A 27,994-nucleotide genomic window follows, 5' to 3' on the forward strand; every position below is an offset into this window, starting at 1 on the left:
TCTACAAATTGAAGCTTTGCATCTGGAGCAATGCTGCATAACTGAGATGCCCAGAACTGATCCCTCCCCCCCAGGGGAATGACACCTCTATCAATTTTTCCCCTCTGGATTTCCATGGACTTAGCACTTTCAAATCTTGAGAAGTTGATATCTTCCTTGTAGGTCCAAAATTAACCAATCCTGTAATTCCTTTGTATACATAGTATTAAGATTTGGAGCCTAAAGAGCAGTAATTAAATTACGAGTCTGGGCCAGGAGCACATTTGGAAAATGCATGCTTTGAATGATTGTATGAGAATTTTCCCTTGGGAGTGGCCTGTCCATTCATAAAAAGACTATCATGGTGGTAATGGCTAGTCACAAAACATCCATTGAACAGAAAATAAACTGGTGAAGTTGCCCCTAGTCCCATTAGCATTCTTCTGTGAAGCTCTCTACCATCCTTACTTACTTTTGTCTTTTTCTCTGAAGGAGGGCTACTTCAGTTACCCCCTATTTTTATTTTCTAGGGATCCAGAGGCATTCTTTTAGTTAATAATGCTGTTAGGATCTGGTACTTGGTTTTGTAGCATGTCAGCATCACATTTAACTTTCTAAAATAACTTGGAGGAAAATAAAATTAGGTGGAATAAGGAATTTGCTGGGTATCTGTTGCACTTTGTCCTATCACCAAATTGTTTACCTCCAATGAGTAGCAAGAATATTTCTACTTTCTATGGTGAAAGTATTCAATAAATTATATAAGCCAAAAAGAGTTTTCTCTTCCATCCAGATGTTGATCTCTTGTTCTGCTTTTCTAAGCACTTCCATGAAGCTTATGATCTCCTGTTGAATCTATGATACTCCTCCATCCCCAGTCTGAATACAAAGGCTGCATCTTCTGCCTCGCTACTTCCTATTTTGTCTAAACCCATTTCTCCCAAATATTTGGGCTTAATTCCTTGGTCTTCACTGCAGTCGAATGTAAAATCCCCAATGTACATACAGTTATTGGACATTTTCTAGAAGTCAAGACATATGCTGCAGATTAGGACTTGCTGGAGCAGCCATGGAGATTTTGGAAATTGTTCAAATGTCACGGTATGTCTATATCAACAAAGATCAGAATCATGCAAATCATGTTATTTCCCGTGACACTCTATAGAAGCAAAAGGTGGACTTTGAAGAAGCAGGCAGGAAAACTATTGATATTGTTGGACTCTGGTGAACTCTGGAGAAGACTTCTGGGAAGACCATAGACAGCCAAGAAAAGAAACTAATGGATCATCAAATAAATCAACCCAGAGTTCTCATTTCAGGCACAAATGACCAGGCTCAAATTATTCTACTTCAAGACATACCATGCAAAGAATCAGCTGTCTGGAAAAGCTATAATGTTGGGAAAGATAGAAGGAAAGAGAAGAAGAGAATGACTTGCATTAAGGTGGATGGACTCAGTTACAGTTCCATTGGAAATCAGGCTAGGGACATATTGCTATGGAGAAAATTTGTCTATGTGGTCACTAGGAGTAAAAAATGATTGATGGTTTTAATGCTATTACAGTAATATGATCTATTATAAAATAAGGAACATTACTATATTTATTTTATGCAAATACCTTCCTCTGGAAAAATACAATCTACCGTTCTTTGGACTGGCCTGTATAGCGTTCTTCCATTGGGGATTATTGATACAGGGCCTTCCCTATTTCCACTAACCAAGCATAAAGGTCCCCTGGCAAACACCTTATTCTGTCAAGCCACCAGATAGCACTTTAATTTTATCCCAAGCCCTGTTCAAGAGAAGCTTAAGTCATCCTTATGTTCTGACCCAGCCTTAGCAGAAACAAGAAACAGACTCCTTGTCACAAAAAACCCCACTTTATTTACTTCTTGTGAATTAATGGCATTCACCCACTGAAAAGTCAAAGCAAGAGTCCTGCAAGGAATTAAATGCAGCAAGAGACGTTATCAGTTCCTCGTGATAATTGCAAGGCCGTGAGCTCCCGGCTGAAAGGCTGCAAATTAAGTTCTAGCAAGCAGTCTTTGATGCACAAAACACAATGAACAAAATCTTCAGAAATACAAACTATTGTCTCCTAAGGGAACCACCCCCCTTTCTTTCTATTTATTCCCCAGTCAGGGAGGGACCCTTCAGCATCAAAGGCCATTGTGCTTTGCTTCCCGAGTCAACTCCTTGTCCTCCATTGTTCACCTCTCCTAACTGCTCTGCGCATAGGTTCATCTGGAACAGGCCCCTCACTCATCTCAGCCTCCAAAGGTAGTTGTCTCTCTGGTGGCTGGAAAATGTCGGACAGCCCTGGCTCCATCTGTGTCCGACACAGAGCATCCATCAGAGCTTTCCCCAGACTCCAGAACTGGCCCAACCTCCTCATCATCTGAGTCTGTCACCAGCTCCGCTGGCAATTGGTGGGCCACACACCTTAGCTATTCTGGTTCTAAAGTAGCGTTGCCCTTTTTCATTTAAAGCCAGCAGTTTTGAAACAGTACAGAAACTGTTGTCAAAAGAAACCCATTGGACAGCTGATCTGGCAGCAAGTTAGAACTGAGGCAATTCTAAGATGTGTGGACTTCAAATCCCAGAATTCCCCAGCATACTAGCTGGAGAACTCTGGAAGTTGAAGTCCACATACAGTATCATAAAGTTGTCAAAACATTATGTTTAAAACCACTGCTATAAAGGCAGGGACAGCAAATGTTGCATTTTTTTGTTTTATTTTTATGTCAACTCAAAGGAAAGTAAATAGCCCTTCAATTCATCATCCAACTACCTTTTTTTGGGGGGTGAGGGTGGAGAAGGAAGGAATGGAAGCAGCAGGCAACATATGGCTTCAGTTGAGACTGAAATAAGTACTACGCAAAAAATCTTTTTTTTTTTTTTACTGCAAGAGGGGCTTAGTGAACTCCTGCACCTTCAGGCACCTCCCTGATCTCTTAACACACTAATGCTGTCCAGTACATATCAGCTGGGTGTTGCAATTCCTTCTTAGTACGCCTCCTGGGAGATCCCATGCTTTGCACCTTCTAGCTCTTTCCTGGTTTTCTAGCATAGTTTAGTTGCTGCCGTAGGCACATTCCTAAAGATTTCAGCATTCAAGAGGCACTGAACCAGGAATGAAATCTACTTACCTTCCCAACTGGTTCGGAAGTGCGCGTGGGGACCATCTGCGCATGCGGAAACCCTTCTGCGCATGCACAAACCCTTCTGTGCATGTGCAAACCCTTCTGCACATGCGCAGAGGATAAAAAACAGGTTGCTTCCTGGTTAAAACCAGGAAGTAACGATGACTGGGCAGGTGGGCGGAGCCTCGCACAGCCATCGCTATCGGTTCTCCAAACCACCGGCCACCATTGCTACCGGTTTGGCTGAACGGGTCCAAACCGGAAGCATTTCACCTCTGCACTGAACACTCACAGCACAATACTAGCTTGTATGTTATCAATGGCAGGTTACACTGTTAGCAAAAAGAAGTGCAAGAAAATCAAGAGAGGAGCTGTAGCACCATTCCCGCATTAGAATTCACTCAAAAATCAGTGAACCATCTTTTGCATTTCACAGAGCTATCCCTCAATGTTAATCATAGACAAGAGAGAATAGAGAGTATAACACCAGCATTTTAAATCTCCAATGGTGATTAATGATCAGGCACTGTTCCAGGTTGGGAAAGGATAAAATAACCCCTGAGTAGCTTCACCCCCAGCATCAGAGGCCATAGGCTTCCAAATACCAGTTGCACAAGTCAGAGGATTTTACTGTCCTAAAATTGATACTTTGGTATGATCTGAACTGTCTGGAACATGGCTAAGACATTATCAATAGTTATTATAGATGAGAGATATGAAATACTTCCCAGCTGAGTTATGTTTATCCCCTAAGTGGTATACTAAGGGATAGACTCCAAAAATGTAAGCAAGTCCCTGCCAAGATGCAATTGACTTTTGTTTAATTTCATTAAAATTAAACATTTGTTTGTCTCATTGATACAAGACCTTTTATGTTAGAGGTCTTTAAACTTGGCAGCTTTAAGACTTGTGGACTTCAACTCTTAGAATTCTCCAGCCAGCATATCTGGCTGTCCACAGCATATCTGGCTGGAGAATTCTGGAAGTTGAAGTCCACAAGTCTTAAAGCTGCCAAGTTTGAAGACCTCTGTTTTAGGTGCTGAGTTAACAAACCTGGATGTTCCACTGAAACACCAATGTGTGAACTGAAACTTTTTTTACGGGCCATTTCTGCCCAGACAGATTATTTCAAGACATTCTCCAGATCGTTCATAAAAACATCACTGTTGCAATTTGAAAAACAAAACATTGAGCTGGTTCAGACAGTTAAATGAGTCATTTATACGTAATTCAGATTGCTTCCTTGCTACCTTTGAACCATCTAATACAATTTTCTCTGTCTTCAACAGAAACCACAGCACACTCATGCACCAAAGCTTGATTACAATTTTCCCAGTTTTCAACAGAATCCACAATACGCTCACACAACATAGCTGTATTATGCCTTTGCTTCTAAATAGAGCACATACAACTTTAGCAGAAAGAATGTAGTTGCTTAGCGACAATTGCACCTAGCGACCAAAGAACTTGGAGACTAATGAAGGACCTGTGCTCTCCCCCACCCTCATCAACATGAGTTTTTATGGTACAAATGCCTCCCTACTCCAGCTCCATACACTTCCTTTCTAGCTTGCTTGCTTTCTCTTGGCTCATAAACGTTACCGGGAAATCCGCCCATACCTGCTCCTGGGGTGGGGAGGGTAGGGGGGAAATTTTCAGTCACATCCAGTCCAATTTGTGGGGGAGGCTTTGCAGCAGCACTCCGCTTACTTTCAATGCCACTTTTTGTTGGGAGATTGCTGCTCTTAAACAACTCAGAAAAGGGAGGCATGAAGGAAACAGTATGAATTTCTATTTTGGAGCAGGTTTAAGATGCTGGGGAACCAGCAGATTAGCAAAGAGAAGCTGTCCATACCAAATCAGATCACTGGCCCAAGTATTGGCTACCTTGATGGGCAATTTCCTATTATCCACAATTGTCAAACTCACGTTGTCATCTGACATATTGCAACTTTTTCCCCCTTCACTAAACTGGGCATGGGCGTGGGTAGCATGTGACTTATCCGGACCGTGAGTTTGACAGCACAATTATGCTCTAGCACAATTGTTTTAAACCAGGAATGACACTTGTGGAAAAGCTGAAAATCAGAGTGGAAGCTCAAGAGTAGGTAGTTGTGTCCTACCTGCCCTTTCCTCATTTCAAATATTCTTTCTCTTCTTACAATATCCTCCAATCCTCTCACTACCACGGAATTTAAATGCATGTTTAGGGATTGGCCATGGTTCTACAGCTTGTACAAAATGAATCCAAAGACTTGGTAAGCAATACAAGATCCACTTCAAATGGTCATGTGAACATTCTCTTGTTCAGCTCCCATTTATTTTTTTTCTCTTTGCAGATGAATGCCAAATAGATCAGACTTCTCACTTGCACATATTTTTCCTCCTGACTCAATTTCATATCACATAAATTAAAAATACCTTGACTGAACAGCCAACCTTCACTTTCCAACCATGTGAGCAGAGGGAGAATTTGCATCTTCAATCACTGAAAATGTTGCAAAACCGTAAGTAAATTACATACAATCTTAGACATGACTGAAAATGTTTACGAATACTTCTTAGATTCCCAGGTTATTCTTTTGGTTCTCCTTCATTCCCTCCTTGTTTCTAGGTAGCATGCAATTGCAAACCCATTAATTTATTTAAAAAAAAAACACACGCATACAGCTTCTTAATGGCGAGCAGTGAGTCACTGCCACCTCCCTCTCTATAATTCCTCTCTAACCCCTGATGATACTTTGTGCTGTATCTGAGAAGAAACGTTGGGGGGGGGGGGAGAAACAGCTTCCAACTTTGGCACCAGGAGTTTCTTTCAGAGCTTCTTATGCAATGTGTTATGAATCCAGGTGTGGGAGGGAAGTAGAACGAGGAATTTAAGAGCTTGTGTGCGGGTGTGTGTCTGTGCATGCGAAGGAAAGAATGCTGTTTAGATTAATTTAGCCAGCTGGATTTGAAAGCCTACTGTTCTTCTTGATGCTCAGAACAGACAGTTTAAAAGGAAAAAAAATAATTAGAGCGGCTGAACACGATAGACAAAAAAAAAAAAAAAGGATCAGCAACTTTGCCTATTCTAAAACACTCTCAATTATTGCATTACTGAAGCAACATTTATTTCAGAGCTTCCTCCCAATTTCATGTTTTCAACAGATCAATTCTTCCGTTGTTTTTAAAATCTAATGATGTCTCTGAAGATGAATCTTGTATAAAATGCCATGCAAACTATTATTAGGGAGCATTGTGTAAGTATGGTATGCTAATTTTTTTTTTTTAAAAGCAAGATTTAAAAGAATGAATTCTGTAAAAGATTTTTTTAAACAAATGGAGAATTAGTACAAAGCGGCCAGGAATTATGCTCCTCTAAATGGAATAATGAAGACATTAATTCAAATTGCATTCATTTGAAATTATGAGTTTGTAAACCTCTTCAAAATTATTAATATCATGTATACATATAAAATTATTTTTAACTTATATATAGATATATAAAATATGTATATATGTATGTATGTATATATAATATACATGCATAAACACACACACACACACACACACACACACACACACAAATGTTTCAAATGGGAAGATAAAAAACTAATACAAAGAGATACAGAAAAGTGGCTTCCAATCATCTTCACAGCAGTGGTGGGTTCCTCCCGTTTCGGCCCGTTTCGGCCGAGCCGGTAGCGGTGACGATATGATGTCACCGAACCGGTTCTGCCCCCCCCACCCCCCACCCCCCTGTGTTATTCTTACCTTTTATTTGGCCCCACCCCCAATCTATTGCTGCCTCCTGAGTCCCAGCTGATGGCTAGAGGGAAAAAAACTGTTTAAACTCTTGCCGCGGGGCTTCAAAGGGCCGCCCTACAGCTGATCAGTGTTAAAAGAAAACAAATGGGTAGACCAGTGCCTGCAAAAATACATGAGTGGACCGGTGCCTGCAAAAATACATGAGTAGATCAGTGCCTGCAAAAATAAATGGGTAGACCAGTGCCTGCAAAAATAAATGGGTAGATAGGTACAGCTCTGCAAGCAGTTAAAAGCCTGGTAGACCAGTACCTCTGCTAAATCCTAAATAATTGTCACATGACCATCAAGCCACGCCCACAAAATAAGCCACACCCACAGAACCGGTAGTAAAAAAATTTACTTCCAATTCTGTTATTCTATTCTATTCTAACCAGGAACATTTGTTGAGTTCAAAGCAAGAAGTGTTTATTATTGCTACTTGTACACAAAAATCCAGTCAATTAATGGTCAAAGCTAAATTGGCACTGGATACGGGTCAAGAGAATTCACAGGGGACTGGACTTGGGTCTCTTGTGACAATGCAATGACTCCAGACTGATGAGATGTTTAACTCTGCCTTCCAGCCCAACCTGCTCTTCTCTCTATCTACATCTAGAAAAGTAAATATTGATTTATTATTGAAGTCCTTTTACCACTACAATTATTTATTTATGATATATACTCTTCTTAGATGACCACACAACTGTCCAGCATTGTGATAAAAAAATACGATCAGCCTAAAATTTAATGTTAATTCTGGTTACATCAAATAGCACTACATTTTTCTCAAAGGATGACCCATTAAGTCACTGGGTTGCCTAATATATCTAAAAACTTACCAAATTAACAGATGGAGACAAAAATTCCCTTAATCAAATTGTAACAGAAAATGAAATGATGTAATGTAATAATTTTTACACTTAAATATTTTAAACATTGTAAAAAAGAATATAAAATCTATGTTTTAGATCCGTGATGGCATGCATGCTGGAAGTGGCACCCAGAGCCATTTTTCTGGGCACGCGAGCTGTCGCTCAACTCACGTGGTGCTGCCCATGTGCACGCGCCCCAGCTGATGTTAGGGCCTCCGCTGTGCATGCGTGCAATTCAGGGGACCCAGCTGGTCTTCGGAGCTCTCCTGCGCATGCACAAATGCATGCACCATTTGCACATGCATGTGGGTTTTGTGCGCGCAATGCATGTGCATGAACGCCATTTGCACATGCGCACACTGTGCACCAGTATTCTTGTACTGGTGCATTGTGTGTGCATGAGCAGATGGTGTTCACGCACATGCATTGCATGTGCAAAAACCACACGCATGCGCAGATGGTGCAATTGTACGCACAGCATACAGTGGGAGTATGCACGAAAGCTATGCACATGTGCAGATGGTGTGCAGAGCATAGGGGAGGAGCTGTGCGTTAGCATGGATGGCACACACATGTGCAAAGCACGCAAAGCACGGACCTGTTTGGCACTCGATGAGTAAGAGGTTCGCCACCACTGCTTTAGATATTCAGAAACGGGCACAAAAATGCCTGAAAACCAGGGGTGAAATCTAAAATTTGTTACTACCGGTTCTGTGGGTGTGGCTTGGTGGGGGAGGTGTAATGTGGGCATAGCCAACTTTTTTTTACTTTTAAAACCATTTTTTCTACAACCTCTTTGGCTAAGAGGTTATAAAAAATGCTTTCAAAAGGCTCTGACGATCCCAGCTGAGTTCCCTGATTGGCAGGGGCTTTTAAAAAGCTGGGATCGTCAGAGCATTTAAAAGAAAAAAAGGGGTTTTTTCTTTTAAATGCTTTGCCGATCTGCCGATCAACTCAGCTGGGATCGTCAGAGCATTTAAAAGAAAAAAAACCCTTTTTTTCTTTTAAATGCCTTTGACGAGCCACGCAATCATCAGAGGTTTTTTTTTTTTACTTTTAAAAGCATTTTTTCTGCCGAAGTTGTAGAAAAAATGCTTTTAAAAGTTAAAAAAAAAGGCTCTAATGATTGTGCGGCTCAGCTGGGTTATGGGGGAGCGGGGGTTTTTGCTACCGGTTCTCTGAACCACCCGCCTCCATCGCTACTGGATTGGGTGATCCGGTCTGAACCGAAATCATTTCACCCCTGCTGAAAACATTATTCTAGTTTCTCCTAAATCCTACTGGACCTTGTATCAGATGAATTGTTATTTAGAGAAATTATTACAAAGGATTGGCACCTTAAACACAATTAAAGAAAGACGATTATTACTTTTTCTTGTGAAAACTAAAACCAGAATTCATGGTAACACATTTGTGCTTGGCGAACAACCGCAACAAAAATGACTGCTTTCCCTAAAATTTTATTTATGTTTAAATAATTCTAACTCCCTTGTTTATTACTTGGTTTCCTACATAATTATATATAATTATTAAAAAACCTTAGATCAGGCATGCAAACAAAAGTATGATGGAAATTTATACCTGAAATAAACATTGAAATATACAAATATGCATTGATGCTTTTTCATTTAAAACAAACAAGTAATCCAGCAACTAAAACCCAACTGTATTCAATTTTCGTCATCACAATATAAAAAAGATGTTGAGACTCTGGAAAGAGTGCTGAGAAGAGCAACAAAAATGATTAGGGGACTGGGGGCTAAAACATACAAAGAATGATTATAGGAATTGGCTATGTCTAAGCTAATGAAATGAAGTACTAGGGACAAATGGTAGAAGTGATCTAATATTGGAGAGGCTCCTACAAAGACAAGGGATCAACTATTTCCAAAGCACCAAAAGGCAAGACAGGAAACAATGGATGGAAACTAACTAAAGAGAGAAGCAACCTAGAACTAAGAAGAAAATTCCTAATGATTAGAACAATCAATGAATGGAATAGCTTGCCTTCAAAAGTTGTGGATGCTCCATCACTGGAGCCTTTCAAACAGAAACTGGATGACTATTTGTCTGAATGGTTGAGCAGAAAATTGGACTAGAAGATCTCCAAGGTCCCTGCCAACTCTATTATTCTACGTTCTGTTCACCACTCAAAAGATATACATTAGATCATAAGTTGAATTACAGATAGACTGTCAGAATGATAGCTCCAATCATGAATCAGTGTTTTAAAATTATTATTGAAGTTGGGAAATAGGTTCTTCTCCTGAACCATCTGCTGATTTCCTGTTCCTTAATTATCTACATTTTAAACATAAATATGATCCATCCAAGTTATGGGAAAGTATAGTACTCTGCAAAAAAATTGTTTTGTTTTGTTTTTGTCCAGACAGCATTAGCTCCTGATGACAGCCTGGATGAGTCCCTGCAGTGTTCTTTGAAGTTTTCAGAGGTATTTGCCATTGACTCCTTCCTAACACTGAAAGAAAAGATTTTGTGTTTTAACCACTATGTCAAACTTGCTCTCTGTTCTCTGTATTAACAATACAGCATTTCTGTAGAATAGGATAGGATAGGGTAGGGTAGGGTAGGGTAGGATAGGGTAGGGTAGGGTAGGGTAGACTAGACTAGACTAGACTAGACTAGAATCTTTATTGATTTAATTATTTAACCATATCAAAAGCATAAAACTAATACACAAGTAGATGCAGTGAAAACAATAGAATGTCTTCATAGTAAGTTGTCACCTCTATAGTTAACCCCAATCTGCTATAAATGTACTGTTCCCTTTGAGATGGCCTTTGATATGAAAAGTGTGGCCTTACAAGTGATATGCAGGCTCGTTCCCTGCAAAAAGTTAGACAGTTTCTTCTGGGCCCCCAGTATTTTTTAGTTTTTAAATAAGAATCTAAATAAGCAGAGTACAGTCAGTAGTCAAAAAAATATGTCCAAAATCATTAATGGTTGGTGCTCCACAAATACGCAGCCTTTCTTTGAATGGAACTCCATGAAATCTCCCATATTTTACTTTAGAGTCTAGTTGTTGGAAGCAAGCTCTTAAAAAAAGCTCTTTTGAAATGCTGAGGCATATAAGTTGTTAAATACTTTTCTAACTGTGAGGGTGATGAATGCATACTGAATGCACTGTCAGAAGACTGGATCTTAAGTTCCAAGTTTCAAATGAGACAAATGTAGTAGAGATTTTTTTTTCTCAAGCTTATCAAAACTTACTAATCAAAAATGTTAAGTGATAAAGATACAAGTCCACTTCACTCTAGATGAAAGTAATTACTTATAAAATACTAAAGGCAGTCTTATAGGTCTTTAAATAGTATCAGAAGAGGACCTGAACTGGATGAGTCAGCTGAGCAAAGTATAAACTTCCTTTTCAATCTATTTTAGCAAGTCATCACAAACCGAGTATAAAAATAATTCATAGATGGTACTTTGAATACTGCATTACATTAACCTTTCTAAATTGTATCAGAGGGTTTATAATGACAGATATATATTGTTATCTCTGACTGCAATAGCCCTTTAATTACTCTCCTTATTTTGATTCTTTTTTTAAAAAGAAAATTTGGAAAAATTACACAATATTAACATTTATTATCCATTACCATGACAGGCCAAAGAGAAGCAGCACAAGGAAGTCACACAATTTCTGAAGTGAGATGCTAAATTTAAAATAGCAAAATATTGGGAAACTGAAGTACATTTTTCTTTGATTGGCAAAATGTGAAGACAACAGGGGAGAGTCTAAAAAAATCTCTAATTATTATTTTATTCCATTTTGGTTTGAAGGTTTTAGTTCTATCAATTAAATAATCCTGATAAATTCTATCTAGCTGTGCATTGTTTATTGATATTGTTGGTTTTCCATTCCAGAAGCCCAAGACTGCATGCATACTCCATTTTTCCCTCATAACCACAGCCCTATCAGACTAAGAGAGAATGACTGGCTCAAATTCTCCACAAAATTTCTTTAAAAAAAAAAATCTTTATTTACATTTTACCATTAAAAACAAAAAGAGAACGACACATTATATAAATAACAAACAAAACATACAAAACAACACAACAAAAACCAACAAAACTAGCATACCTATAAGCAGTACCTTAATAACCTAGTACTCGGTACTCTATATCTATATTATAATCCGGAGAAGACAGAACATCTTACATATCTTTATAACACAATTAGGTCTATCCGACCTCACTTTACTTGTACAATATAAGTTTCTCAGTACATATAGTTCCTCTTCTAATTTAGGTTATGTTTTCCTTTTCTCTAGCCACCTATAGAATTTTTCCCAAGATAAACATACTTGTGTTTGATCTCTATCTTGTAATTTTTTGGTCAATTTATCTGCTTCCGCACAGTCTAAAATCTTTTTTATAATAGCTTCCTCTGATGGGATACTTTGATTTTTCCAAAGTTGAGCATACGCCAATCTCGCCGCTGTGACAATATGTAATGCAAGATACCATACATCTCTTTTAATACCTTCCGGTTTGGAGCCGAGCAGGCATGTCTCTGGTCGCCATTCAATCGTTTGATTTAGAATCTCATTCAGTCATTTTTTTATTTTCCACCAGAATTCTACTGCTTTCGGGCATGTCCACCACTGATGATAATAAGTGCCACGCTCACACCCACATTTCCAGCATTCTGCTGATTGTCCAGTGAACATTTTAGCTAGTCTATCGGGGGGAAGATGCCATCTGTATATCATCTTGTAAATATTTTCTTTGTATGCCGTGGAAACTACTAATTTCATATTCTCCCGCCAAATCTCTTGCCATTTCTCTAAATGAATTGAATAACCAAAGTTTTTTCCCCAGGCGATCATTGTATCCTTAATTATCTCATCACCTATCTCTATTCTCATCAACAATTTATAAGTTTTCGAAATCATGCCTTTTTCTTGGCCCATCAAAATTTTATCTAGTTCTTGTAACTCACCATTAATACCTTTCCTATCTCTGTCTTTTTTGTATCTAGATTGGATCTGTAGATATGTCCACCAGTCCACTTGTACCCCTTGGGAGTTCAATTCCTGTTTAGATTTTAATTTTCCTTGTACATTCAGCAAGTCCTTATATGTTAATTTTTTCGCATAGTTATAGAGTTTAGGGTATGTCACTGCTTCTAGAAATTCTCCACAAAATTTCCATGGCTAATGATGGATTGAACTTGCCCAACCCTGGTCTAAATTCAACCCCTCACCACATCTACTCCCCTTTACTGTACAGTACTTCCCTTAAGACAGAGGTGGTATTCAGCAGGTTCTGACCAGTTCTGGAGAATCTATTAACCGATAAATACCAGCTGTGACTGGCCCCACCCCATCTATTCTCTGCCTCCTGAGTCCCAGCTGATCGGGAGGAAATGGGGATTTTGCAGTAACCTTCCCCTGTCACGCCCACCAAGCCACACCCACCATGCCATGCCACACCCACCAAGCCACAGCCACAGAACTGGTAGTAAAAAAAAATTGAATCCCACCACTGCCTTAAGATATCAAATTTAGTATTTTATTTTTATCGCTGATATCCTTTACATATGCTGTGCTTCGTTTGTTCTTATCCTGATTTTTATTTTCAGTGTTTTGTTAGTCAATGTAGGTTTAAAGAACATTTAAAAGGAAAGAAAAAAAATTGCGCACAAACCCGCTCAATAGTTAATTGAATTTAAATATGTGAATATGCAATACCAACTCATAACAGACTATTTTTTGGCAGATATTTCGAGCAACATAAGCGAGATTGTGACAGAATTAACAAAGGGGCAAGGAGGAACATCTTCTCACATATTTTATTTTACATTGCAAATTGTTCTGATCCAGGACTAAAAGTAAAAATATTATTCAGTCCCTATCCCACTGATCAGCATATTGAGATCCTTTCCTCTTGTAGTGAAGCATAGAGTAAAATAAAATAAGAGCTTTACATGAAGTGTATCACCTTTTAGTGGCCAAAGGCTACACAATATTTGGGGAAGGGGTTAGGCTGAAGGCCGAAAAGTGTGTTGTGGGTGGTAAGCACATTACACACATGTGGATGAGGCTGCCATTTGTAGGCAATTCTGGAAAGTCTTCTCTGCTTTTCAAAATGATGATGTGCCATTTTAATCACTAGCCTTTCTGTTCAAATATATAAGAGGCCACCACAAAGAAGAGGGGGGGGCTCACCCTATTCTAGAAAGCACCTAAAGGCAGGACAAGAAGCAATGGATGGAAACTAATCAAGGAAAGAAGCAACCTAGAACTAAGGAGGAATTTCCTAACAATGAGAACAATTAATCAGTGGAATTACTTATTTCCAGAAGTTGTGAGTGCTCCAACACTGGAGGTTTTTAAGAAGAGATTGGACAACCATTTGTCTGAAATTGTATAGGTTTTCCTATTTGAGCAGGAGGTTCAGAGGTGGTATTCAGCAGGTTCTGACCAGTTCTGGAGAACCGGTAGCGGAAATTTTGAGTATTTCGGAGAACTGGTAAATACCACCTCTGACTGGCCCCACCCCCATCTATTCTCTGCCTCCCGAATCCCAGCTGATCGGGAGGAAATGGGAATTTTGCAGTAACCTTCCCCTAGAGTGGGTGGGAATGGAGATTTTACAGTATCCTTCCCCTGCCACACCCACCAAGCCATGCCACGCCCACCAAGCTGGTAGCAAAAAAATTTGAATCCTACCACTGAGAAGGTTGGATTAGAAGACCTCCAAAGCCCCTTCCAATTCTGTTATTCTGTTATACTCTGTTCTGTTCTAACTCCTCTCAGAATGAAGAGGAACAGCAAACAGTCAGAGGAAGTTCTGCAAAATATAAACTTGGGTAGCCAAATCTTATTTCTTGGGGCTTTAGGGCAGTGTTTCTCAACCTTGGCAACTTTCAGATATGTGGACTTCAGGTTGAGAAACAGTGCTTTACTTACTTACTTACTTACTTTATTTGATTTATATACCGCCCTACTCCCGAAGGACTCAGGGCGGTGAACAGCCAAACAGTAAAAATACATAGATACAAAATTTAAAAACAAGTAAAATCGAATTAAACAATTTGGCCCAGACAGATTAAAACACCCCAATCATTTAAAAACCGATTAAAATTTGCATAATTAAAAAGAGGGAAAAGATTTGGCCAGGCCCGCCTGGTGGAATAAAAAGGTCTTAAGAGCGCGGTGGAAGGTGCGCAGATCCGGGATCCTCTGTATCTCCAGGGGGGGGGAGCTCGTTCCAGATAGTAGGTGCCCCCACAGAGAAGGCTCTCCCCCTAGGGGCCTCCAGTCAACATTGTTTGGCCGACGGCACCCGGAGGAGCCCCTCCCTATGAGAGCGTACCGGCCGGGATATGAACTGCTAAAAATTCACTTTGGGCAGCATAATATAATAAAAGAAAACCTGCCTGATAGAACTGACCAAAATCCCAGTCAGTTCATGTCAGCCTTATCAGATAAGCCAGTTAGGAAATATGACCAGATTAGCTAATTCTACTTTATTGAAAGGTTACATTCACAGAAATTTGCAAGTTTGAAAGTACAGGTAGTCCTTGACTTACAACCATTCATTTAGTGACCATTCAAAGTTATAATGGCACTGAAAAAAGTAACTTATGACCCTTTTTCACACAACCATTGCAACATCCCCACAGTCACATAATCAAACTTTGGATGTTCAAGCAACTGGTTCATATTTATGACAGTTGCAGTGTCCGGGGGTCATATGGCCACTTTTTACAGCCTTCTGACAAGCAAAGTCAATAGGGAAGCAAGATTCACTTAACAAGCGTGTACTAACTTTGCAACTGCAGTAATTCTCTTAACAACTGGAACAAGAAAGCTTGTAAAATGTACCAAAACTCATTTAACAAATGTCTCACTTAGCAACAGAAATTCTGTGCTCAATTGTAATCATAGGTTATGGTCTTACCTGGACAATTCCCCATCCCCTTTATTCCTGAGAATTAGGGTGGGTTTCTTCTTGCCCCACCTACCGTCCAGCTGCAAACTATACTGTCTCTGATCTGACACATCTCTAGGCAGCATCTGGGCCATCTCCCAAGATAACAATAGAAATAGAAATATTTCTATTGCTATTTCAAATATTTCAATTGCTATTTCAAGATGACAATAGAAATAGAAAGAAGAGGAAGTCAAGCTATTCTCCAAAGCACCTGAGGGCAGGACAAGAAGCAATGGGTGGAAACTAATCAAGGAGAGAAGAAACTAAGGAGAAATTTCCTGACAGAACAATCAGTGGAACAACTTGCTTCCAGAAGTTGTGACTGCTCCAACACTGGAAGTTTTTAAGAGTAACATTGGATAACCATTTGTCTGAAGTGGTGTAGGGTTTCCTGCCTAAGCAGAGGGTTGGACTAGAAGACCTCCAAGGTCCCTTCCAACTCTGTTATTCTGTTAAATAGCACTTAGATTTATATACCACTTCACAGTGCCTTACAGCCCTCTCTAAGCAGTTTACAGAGTCAGCATATTGCCCCCAACAATCTGGGTCCTCATTTTACCAACCTTGAAAGAATGGAAGGCTGAGTCAACCTTGAGCTGGTGAGAATCGAACTGCTGGCAGTTAGCATAATTAGCCTGTAAGTGTAATACTTCATTCTAATCACTGCGCCACCACAGAGATCATTCCCATAGTCCAATACTCTGTTCACTTGCTGGTGAACTAAATATCAATACAAGGGACATACATTGGTGTATAAAGGAGCATCTGATAACATGCGTCATGGACATAAAAACATAAAGAGAGTCCTGTGGAATCAGATTGGAGGGCCTCCTCATCCAGCATTCAGAGTCACCCAGTGGTCAAGAGAAGGTCACCTTGTACAAGATGAGCTATAAAAGTCTTTCTCCACTTTTGCTCCCTAGCAACCAATATTCAAGATGTTCCTTTTTGGATTCAGGAAATATAATGCGGCCATCTAGTACCCATTCATAACAGCACATAGCACCTCCCACTCGTGTTCCCCAGCAACTGGTACTGAGAGACATGACACCTCCGTTACTGGAAGAAATATAGAGCTATTATCATTGCTAGCCATTATGGGTTGGTCTCACTCCCTGTGAAAGGAATTCAGGTTGGCTAACATTGCATCTTCTGGTAGCGAGTACTGCAATTTAACTGGAGACTGATGAAAAAGAAAAGCTCTGAATCTCCCACCATTCAGCTTCTTTCATTAGCTCTGAATCTCCCACCATTCAGCTTCTTTAGATGATCTTGAATTCTGTGTGATGTGGATGGAAAAATTAAGAAAAAAGAAGAAAAAAGCTTGTTTCAAAGACAGGATGTTCTGCAGGGGATTTTCCAAGTGCATTAAACCCCGTGTTGATTTATCCATAGACTGCACTGAAGCCCAACACTTTCATCTATTTATTTCAGTTTTGAGCTAACCCAACTCAACATAAATGCGTTACCATGTGCAGACAGCATGAAAACACAGGAAAATAATCACTGAGTGAGTTAGGTGTGCAAAGCAGAGACAGAAGCTGAGAGGTAAGAGAATAAAACTACTAACTAAAACAGCTGTTTGATCATCTCACCTACTTTTGAAGGTGGTAGCATGGATAACATCCAGGAGAAGATCCAGGAGAAAGTACTGTATTAACATTTTTTGGAGCGGAATTGACTTTTCGGACCCCTCACATGGGTCTGAAATAAATAAATCATGCATGAAATAAATAAATCATGCAAAATGGGGAAAAGAGGTTTTTTTTTTTGCAAGGTAACAAATTGGTCACCTTTTTTTCGCAAGGTGACCTTCTCTTAGGATCACCCAACTTGCAGACTCAGGATGGGCAGAAATCTCTCCACAGCACACCAGCCTTCCCCAGTCTTATACCCAGACAGACATGTGAAATCTTTAGCGTATGTAACATCCTGTTACAAGATGTGGAGAATGCTGTTATATTTCCCCTAGAGGTATCATGTATTATTATTATTATTATTATTATTATTATTATTATTATTATTATTATTATTGTTTTGCCCAGAACGACACTCTTAAAAGGAGTAAAATATATGTCAGGAATGTAGCAATGTCTCTTACCCAGAAAAAACAACAACACCCATATGCCCTGGCAGCTTATCTCTAACTATCAGCAGTTTGCGGTTAAGGATGTAGCTGAAACAGGATTTCAAGTCCTCATCAGGACTTTGCAAGGCATCTGAGTGGTTGCTCAGAACAAATCTTGATTCAGATGATGCCTTCTTGTATCTGTGAAGCTGGAGAGTGCATTTTAGAACTGCCTCTAGTTTTGCCTTCTGCCGTTTGCTGCCTTAACTTTCCCTCACCCTCATGATTCACTCCACCACAGATGGTCTCCATATTTGTCATTTCACAGCCTCCAAGCAAAAAAGAATTATGCTGCATCCGGAACAACAAGTCCTGACTGCCCGCCCTTTTTTTTCTTCCCTTCCCCTTTTTTCCTTTCACTTTCTTTTTATAGTCATCTCCACTCTTGATGTTAAGCATCAAATGAAACTCACCAAATGGTTCTGATGGAAAGCACATTTAAATTCTTTCTGAGCTCCTCAGTTACTACCCAAGAATGATTCATTACCGCACAGAGCCAACATTTCCTGCCAGGCTGCAAGCCATTTCTCCGGAAGTAAACAGAAAAAAAGTAGCATGCAACTGCAGTACAGCCACTGGATGAGAATGGCAAGCTGGACATTCCTGTCGTGGCCAGATGGGTTAAGGTATGACTTCCAGATTTGGAGTCCTCTGACTGAAGACTAAAAGTATTTCAGCTGTTGCTTCATAAAACTGCATTCCCTAGTTCCAATTCATCATATTTCTTATGGGGTGTCTTGGAAAAGTTCAAAATAGCCATCCCAAACTGCATAGATAAATGTCTACGGAGATTCTCAGTCATCCAGGTCATGATTGTCCCAAAGGTGCTTTTTCAAAAGGCAACTGGACTGTCTTTGTTTTTCCTTGAAGACATTTCGCTTCTCATCCAAGAAGCTTCTTTAGTTCAGAAGAAGTGAAGAAGTGAAAAAGCTTCTTGGATGAGAAATGAAATGTCTTCAAGGAAAAACCAAGTCCAGTTGCCTTTTGAAAAAGCACTGTTGGTTCAAAATAGACAGTTTTAATCCATCTTCCTCATTCCACGCCTTGTAGTTGTGTTTGACTGCAAATTCTCTCATCCGTATCTAGTATGTGAACAGCCATGTCAGCTAAAAATAAAGGATGCTGTGGTTCATTTTCTTTGCGGTTGATAAATTGAAGAAAGCTCACTCAAATTATAATGCTAAGCAAACATAAACATGCTTTACAATTTAAAATAATTATTAAAACTCTTTATATAAAAATTCTTGTCCCAACCTTCTTATGTTGATGAGGTATTACTGCAGGCAACTACCCTGTTTTCCCCAAAATAAGACATCACCTGATAATAAGCCCAATTGGGCTTTTGAGCGCATGACAATAAGGTCAATGCTTATTTCAGGGTTCAAAAAAATATAAGACAGGGTCTTATTTTTGGGGAAACACGGTAACAATAGCGTAACATGACACTACTATAAAATTAAGTTTAAAATACATTAAAGCAAACTGCCAAGTCTGATTTTTTATAATAATGGAATAGCCCCTGAGAAGGCCCTGCCTTTCCTCATCTCCATCCATCCATCCATCCATCCATGCAAAATTTACAGAAAAGAATCTCCTAATTTTATCTTGGACTGAAACTGTTTAGGATTTAAATTGCCAGCATTAATAACAAGTGCAGCAATTGCACACTTGGAATGAAACTTTCAGACTTCCCACATGTTGTATAAAGCAGGAATAAGCACTAATTTCAGACAAGCCTTTATCTAAAAGCAAAACAATGTTATTTATCCCTTGAGAAGTATTTGACTTATATGGAAATATGAGTTCTTTATTCATTAATAAAGTAGAACACATAATTAACTGCATAATCTTTCCTTAAAAGCATTAAGAGGGAATATTATTTTGGGACAAGAGATTTATAATGTTTTATTAGCTATTGGATTGCAAAAGGAATTCCCTTAATCCATCATCTACCACCATATGCTGAGATGGTCTTGCTTTATAGTTCACCACTTTTAGAATGAGGAGTTGAGATGGTTAACTCTTTTAAAAAGTGTTGCAGTTTAGGGATAGCAATAGCATGTAGGCTTATATGCTACTTCACAGTGCTTTACAGCCCTTTCTAAGCGGTTTACAGAGTCAGCATATTGCCTCCTGGGTCCTCATTTTACCAACCTCGGAAGGATGGAAGGCTGAGTCAACCTTGAGCCGCTGAGACTCGAACCGCTAGCAGTTGGCAGCCGGCAGTCAGTAGAAGTAGGCTGCAGTACTGCATTCTAACCACAGCGCCACCACAGTGCAGTGTTGGTGAGCTCAAGGGGTCTGATTTATTGCATCAATATAAACTAACAAAGAAGGTGTGTGTGCTACTTGCATGCCTGTGCATAAACACAGACACACAGAGAGAATTTTCTGCTGACTCAGCAGGTATGTGAATTGATCAATCCTGACAGGGCGGCAGCCTGCAACAGAATCTTTTAGGAGATAACTATAAGAAAATAAAACTCAGAACCTCTCAGGGAGCCAAGGGCACACAAAGCCTATTTCCTATGCCCTTCCAGCTTTCCTGCAACCACAGGGACTTTGCTTCCCCCTCTATAAACTTCCTCAACTCTTCTTCTCTGCAGGAGTCTTATTTATTTTATTTGTATCTTCCCTTTGTATTATTTTTACAAACAATTCAAGCTCTTGGGGGCTTGGAATCCATCTCCCCTCCCACACACACACATAATTTTGACTGTGAGTATTTTCAGCCTCCAAGGAACACAGATTCGATGGAGGGATATTAACAGTGTATGTAATCCTTTTTCCTTTGAGGATGGTTGGCTCATTTTTCTTTGAAGAATTTTTTTTAATTTTTTTTTTAATTTGATTTATATGCCGCCCTTCTCCGGAGACTCAGGGCGGCTTACAATGTGCTCAGCAATAGCCTTCATACTTTTGTATATTTTTACAAAGTCAGCTTATTGCCCCCACAACTGGGTTCTCAATTTACCTACCTTAGAAAGGATGGAAGGCTGAGTCAACCTTGAGCCTTGGCGAGATTCGAACCTGCAGCAATTGCAGGCAGCTGGTCTTAATAACCAGCTTAATAACAGGGTGCCTTAGACCACTGTACTACCAAGGCTCTTTATTGATAATTGATTTTTTAAAAACAGAAAATGGTTGTCTTCCAGAAAGAAAGAAGGAAGGAAGGAAGGAAGGAAGGAAGGAAGGAAGGAAGGAAGGAAGAAAGAAAGAAAGAAAGAAAGAAAGAAAGAAAGAAAGAAAGAAAGAAAGAAAAAGAAAATTAGTTACAGTTCCAAGTGTTTCCATTTTGCAATCATATTTCCCTGGCAAATTTTGGGAGAGCAAGGACTATAAAAATGTGACTCAGACCACCTTCTGAGTTGCTTATCCTGTTAGGAGGGGGGGGGGAAACTGAATAGGCCCTCTTCAATAACTACATTTCTTGTTCAAAAATAGGCCAAGAAGAAGGAAGTCACACTGCATTATCATCATCACTGTTATTTTAAATCCACAAATCTTGGACTGGAACATATAGTTGCTGAAAACATTATGAACGCTAAATACAAGGAAACACCTTCAACAATAATATACATTAATATCTGTAACATGATGGGATGGACAAAGCATCCTGATCACCACTTTTTTTAATTTACTGAGCAAAAACAAAATAGATCCATATTTGGAGCTACAGAAGTACCTTCAGAATCAACCAAGTCCACGAACAGCTTCTCTCTGTGCCTCAGGATCATGGACCTTTCTTTCTAAAAGATATTCAGAAACTGAATGTTCGCAAATGATTCCATTAAAAAGGGATAGCACAACCATTTGTCTGAAATGGTATAGGGTTTCCTGGTTGAGCAGAGGGATGGACTAAAAGACCTCCAAGCTCTCTTCCAACTCTGTTATTCTATTCTGTATGTATTCTGGCTAAAACTCTGAAAAAGATGCCAATTTAATCATACAGGAAATGCTTTTGAGGGAATCTGGATGGCTGCCTCATCACCAACATTTCTACTCTCCCTGTTCTTCTGGCATCATGACTAAACACCAAAACTATGCCAGACTGGAGTTAAGTTGCCCAGGCAATAAACTCATTTTAAATATTCTATATGAACATGTGCACAGGAGGGGAGTGTTGTCTGAATATTCATGCCAAGAACTGCTTCACACATGACACTGTGCCAAAAAATAAGTTTTCTTTCCAAGTATATGTGAAGTAGTAAGAAGCCAATCCTGTCTTCTTAAAATATGTAATTCCATCACATAATTTATTGCATCCGTACAATGCTATGTCTTGTCAATACTCTATGTCAAATTAGGACAATATTTTGCTTTGCCCAATTCAGTTATCAAAAACTGGAAAGCAATCGGTGTTTCTGATTTGCTTAATGTTCCCTAGAAACATTAAGCAAAGTCACATTGAGTTTGACAGTCTTATATTGTAGATCTAATAATACATATATAAGTAAATAAGTAAGCAAATATTTTTGTGGCCAGGATGAGACTAGGAAGCTTGCCTGATTTTGAAATCATGGATTCATGGATGGAGTTTACACCTAGTCATAAACTTAGGACAGATGTGGAAGAAGCTAGAATCTGTATTGGTATTATGCAGATTCCCCTACAACTGTACAAAGTCCAAGCATTTTTTTTCCTCTTCACCATTTAGAAGAGCAAATAGTGCATTGTTTAAAGGTGTGGTGCAAATATTGGATACAGTCTTGAAAAGATCCAAAAGACAAATAGACAATAGAAACAGCAAAACCACTTAAGATGACCCTCCAAAGAGGTTAGCTGAAGTAAAACAGCTTTCAGCAGAATTAAGTGACAATCTATCATCCAAGGTTTGAACAATGGGAGACATCTTTATGTATCTGTCTTTGCTTCTCATCAATGGAAGAATAACACAGGGTCTCCACACTCCATGTGCATCACTTTGGATTCTGGCAGTAAACATGAAAGCTTAGTGGAAAACATGAGGCACGGACAGGGGATAGTGTTTCTGTTGGTTCTACCTAAAGCACTATGGAGTTATTCATATACTAGTCCAGAAGTTTCTATTTATTATTTTGAAAACAAAAAGAAAAAATACAGATATTCTTTCCCCTGTAGTAGCTGAGAATTATTTAATTACCATCCCCCCAAACTTCAATTCCAAGCTATTTCAAATTGAAGCTTGTCTGAATTCTGCTCTCAAACTGGCTGCATTCACACAACATGCTTAATCTGGTTACTTGAATTAAACTATATAGTACAACTATAATTAACTAAATGGACTCAGTTCATGCAATATGTGAAGCTACAAAAAAAAAAAAGCCAAATTTGCATGTGCTAAGCTAACCAAGCACAGTCTGCTCTTTGACGGACTCTGCTAAGTCTTTACTCAATCTGGTTAAGGGTGTAGCATGAACTGGTGTCCTTGGTTGTCCTTAACTGCTTACTTAAACCTCTTGCAACATGACTCTCTTCTCACGGTCTTTACTGTCTCTATTATTCTTCTGCATGTGCTATTTTAACCTTAAAATAGAGGAAGAAGTTGCTCAAACCCAGAAAGGATTCCATACTTACATTGCATTGATAAGAAAGAACGCATGATTCATAGAATCACAGAATCATAGAGACATAGGGCTGGAAGGGACCTTGGAGGTCTTTTAGTAAAATCTCCTGCTCAGGGCAGGAGTTCTTCTTCCATCCCAGACAAATGGCTGTCCTGTCTTTTCTTGAAGAGCTCCAGCAATGAAGCACCCACTAGTCTGGGAGGCAAGCTGTTCCATTGATTAATTGTTCTTACTGGCAGGAAATTCTGGTTGGATTTACAAGTTTACATCCATTGCTTTTTATCCTACCTTCAAGTGCTTTGGAGAATAAATTGACTTCTTCTTTCCTATGTTAGCCCTTCAAGTATTGAAAGACAGTTATCATGTCTTCTCTACAAACCTACTTTCCTTAGCCATTCATCATATGGTTTAGCCTCCAGACCTCTTATCATTTTTGTTGCTCTTCTCTGCACTTTTTTAGGACCTCAACACCTTTTTTTTTTTTTTTTTGTATCACGGTGACTAGAACTATCTGTAGTATTCCAAGTGTGGCTACTAGTGCAATATAAAGTAATACTATCACTTCTCATGATCTTGATGCTATCCCTCTGTTGATGAAGCCTATGACTGCATTGGCTTTTTTTTTGGCAGATGCAGCACATTGCTGGCTCATATTTAACTAGTGGTCTACTAGGATTCCTAGATCCCTCTTCACAAGTGCCACTGTAAAGCCAAATACTGTCTATTCTGTACCTGTGCATTTGGTCTTTCCTGCCTAAGTGCAGGACTTTACTTTTCTCATTAATGATCTGCATCTTATTGGATAGATTTGAGTAGAGTAGAGTAGAGTAGAGTAGAGTAGAGTAGAGTAGAGTAGAGTAGAGTAGAGTAGAATTCTTTAATGGCCAAGTATAATTAGACACACAAGGAATTTGTTTCCAGTGTGTAAGCTCTCAATGTACATACAACAATAGTGATAAGCAACAAAGTTATAGTCATAAAAAAAATAAGGAGATAGGTAATAGGGAAGATAAGAATAATGATACCGTGTTGCCCTGAAAATTAGCCCTCCCCCCCAAAATAAGCCCTCCCTGAAAATATTTAAAAGCATTCACAGCCGGTCCCCGCCATTTCCTCTGGTTAGGGTTAGGGGGACAGAGCTGGAAATTAGGTAAGATAGCAAGAGGATCCCTGTCTCCATGCACCCCAAAATAATAAGACCTCCCCGAAAATAAGGCCAAGCGCTTATTTCGGGGTTCAAAAAAATATAAGACAGGGTCTTATTTTCGGGGAAACACGATAGTAATGAACAAGTCTCTATTGGACACATTTAGTCCAGTGTGAATATCCAGGCTGCTGGTCAGGGGTGAGTTCTACTTATCTTTACTACTGGTTCGCAATAAGGCTGCACACACGTGCTCTTCGGTGCAAGCGCAGAAGCTTCTGCGCAGAAGCAGAAGCATTTTGATGATGTCAGGGTCAGTGGGCAGAGCCTCCCGCTGGTTTTACTACCGGTTCTATAGAACTGGTGCGAACGGGGGCATCCCACCACTGCTGCTGGTGCTTACCCATGCACACTCAAATAACTAGCCTTCAGTCTGCTGCTGGAGCTACCCAGCCAGCATTAGGCCCATCATCATTTTTTTTACAAGCTCTGTTCTCAGCAGATGCCCAGATTGCAGCAAGTAGAATCATTTCTGCCAATTAAGGTCCCTGGTTAGGAAAAACTTCATCTCTTGGGTTAGATTGTATGACTGGTTTGCACATTATGCTAAGCCAAATTGTGGCTGGTTTGATGCTTTAGCTAAGCATCTTGCATGAACCCAGACACTCTGGTGAATAAATTATGGCTTACAACATGTTAGGATGGATAAGCCCAGCCAAACCCATTGCGGTTAAGCACATTATGGCTTGGTGATTATATTTAGATGGAATCAAAAGAAAGGGGAAGTGCTAAAAGGGAAAAGGGGCAGTTATCGCGAGTCTTCTAATTATGGTTCTGGTTTATATTGAGGATTTGTTTTATGACTATTATATTACTAATACAATACTTGTTATTGTATTTGTATCTTACTACTTGGACCCACTTAGGGTCACAATGATCGATATGATGACCCAAAAGCATCTGTAACATAAAAATAAATGTTGTTGCTTGAAAACATTTCAACCAACTCTGGTCCAGAAGATGTACTAGCTAGCCAGATTCCTTGCACTATGAGCAAGGCCAATGCCCTCCTTTCCAGTTTGCCTGTGAGCCTGGGTTCACTGTGAACCTTGCACTGATTGCTGATAGTGAAAAGGAAGAGCTAATGCTGATTTAAAAGAAAAACAAGCTTCCCAGCACAGTTACTGCTCAGTCATTCACGCCTGCAGTTATACTTGTAGATAGGTAAAACGCTCAGTATGGAAAGGATGAGGAAGTAGGAGTTTCTTCCACAGAAAAAGAAAAGAAGGAACACAGTGTTCATGAACAGCAGCTGTTCTGCAAGAACACTGTAGAAAGTGGAAGCGTGCCCAAGAATCAAAGAACAGAAAATGCATTATCTTCGTTTCGGTGATGCCACCCAAAGCCTATCTCAGAAGCTACCTTATACAGTGACAAATGATTAGTTCATCTCATCCAATATTGTATAAGCTGTTGGTTATATGTTGGCCTATTTCATCCCCAATTAGCCCAGATCTCTTTTGAGATAAACAAGCTCAGGAATTTCTGCATGCAAAAAATCCCTGCCTTTTAATTTTATTTTTTTATTGTTTCATTCTTGTTTTAACTGTATTTAATATGATTATTTATATATAGCTTTTACGAGGGAGAAGGCCAGTTTCTAAATGCGATATATAAATAAATATCAAGAAATAAAGCAATTTTTCATCACAGAAGCTGCATTTTTTCCAAAATTGTGCACCTGCCCTCCACATTGCAGCATGACCCCTGGAAGAGAAATTTTTAGTTTAGGGAGTTGCAGAGAGATGCTATCCCTGCACACTCTTAAGCAGCTTTTTCCTTCTGAATGTGAAATATTACACATTCCTAGTGTTATGTGACTGTGTCAGGTAGCTGCAGTTCCTCCTCTTAAGCAGAGTGTACTGTTCTCATTCCTGAGGCTGGTAAAGTATACCAAACCCTGCTCGCATCTAAGTAAACAAATAAGGGAAGTGTGCTTGTGAGACCTTTTCTAGAATAGAACAACAATGTCACACGTCAGAGCAGCAAATAATTGTTCTAGCAAGTGAAAGGGATGATAACAAGGCTTTCACACTTGATGAATAGGTTTTCTTTTAATGTGGTAAATAAACATTCTTATACTCCATTTGCAGGATGCAAATAAAGAGTAAAGAAGATGAATAAAGAAGATGCCATAGGCACAAAAGGCTAGAGGGACCATCTGAAGAATTTCCAGAACTGTATCTTCTTCCATGAAAAATCAGCTTTGGTCCTTCCATGGTGATTGATTATGTGCCATCAAATGGTTTTCCATTCCTAGCAACCCCATGGATTTTCTCCATGATGATCTATGTGTCCCTAACAGAGTCTTTCAGATCTTCCAACACTGCATCCATTGTTGCCATAACTGAGTCCATCCACCTTGCTACGGGTCATCTTCTTCTCTTTGTTTTCACCTTTTTCAACATTAGACCCTTCCCCAGAAAGTTGGGTTTTTGCATAAAGTGTTGGAAGCAGGATAATTTGAGTCTTGTCATTTGGGCCCCGAGTGAGAGCTCTGTGTTGATTTGCTTAATGATCCAACAAACTATCCTATCCTGCTTCTTCAAGGTAAACTTTTACTTCCATAGCATGTCACAGGAATACTTTGGCTTGCACAATTCTGGTCTTTATAGGTATTAACACATCACAGCAATTAAATTTTGCCAAGGCCTTCATGGTTGCTCTACCAAGGGCTAGTCTATGGCATATTTCATGACTGCTTGTTTCTTTATTATTGTTGGTTGATCCTAAAAGGTAGAAGCCAGTGGTGGGTTGCTCCCGGTTCTGTCCGGTTCTTGCGATCCGGTAGTAAAAGTGGTGGCAGGCTCCCCCACCCACCCACCCACCCACCCGAACGTCATAATGGATGATCTGTGCATGCGCAGAAGCCCGTGTACGTGCGCGCTCCCGTTGCAAACTGGTAGTAAAGGTAACTAGAACTCACCCCTGGTAGAAGCTATCCAACACTTTGATATCTTTATCAGTTATCACTTCTAAGACTGATTGTTCTACATATTGTCATTACTGTATTAAGGTTTAGTAATTTTCTCTATCTTTAATATTAGTCCCATTTTTCAGTTCGCTCCTTACCTCAGTTAAGTCATTGCAGGCAACACTGGAATACATGGAGCTATATGGATTACACTGACCAGTATAAAGTCTGTATTTGATGTGGCTCTGCTACCTACAATGACCATAAACATGAATGTTTGCATAAAGGCTGACATCTTTTCATACAGCTTTTTCTCATAGGGCTTTAGCAAGTGATTTATCTTGGACTCAAAAACTTCAGTAAGCCATAATGTGGTTTGTTTGGTCTGGGTTTAGTTTAGTTAGGGTTATGAACACATAATGGTTTAGGGAACTATGGCTTAGGGCAGGGGTC

General features: G+C 39.5%; 1 protein-coding gene and 1 long non-coding RNA gene across 9 annotated transcripts in view; one reads left to right on the plus strand and one right to left on the minus strand.

Moving 5' to 3' along the window:
* Positions 1–27,994, minus strand: part of PTK2B (protein tyrosine kinase 2 beta) — a 107,357-nt gene that overhangs the window by 73,229 nt on the left and 6,134 nt on the right. The gene's annotated exons all lie outside the window — the stretch shown is intronic.
* Positions 5,544–27,831, plus strand: LOC117667684 (uncharacterized). The gene is made up of 3 exons (XR_004592102.3): positions 5,544–5,630; positions 10,174–10,236; positions 26,721–27,831. It is a non-coding gene; the product is annotated as an uncharacterized LOC117667684 (long non-coding RNA).

This window comes from Pantherophis guttatus, chromosome 1 (genome assembly GCF_059756535.1).
Source record: "Pantherophis guttatus breed Tessera chromosome 1, ASM5975653v1, whole genome shotgun sequence".
Classification (NCBI taxonomy): domain Eukaryota; kingdom Metazoa; phylum Chordata; class Lepidosauria; order Squamata; family Colubridae; genus Pantherophis; species Pantherophis guttatus.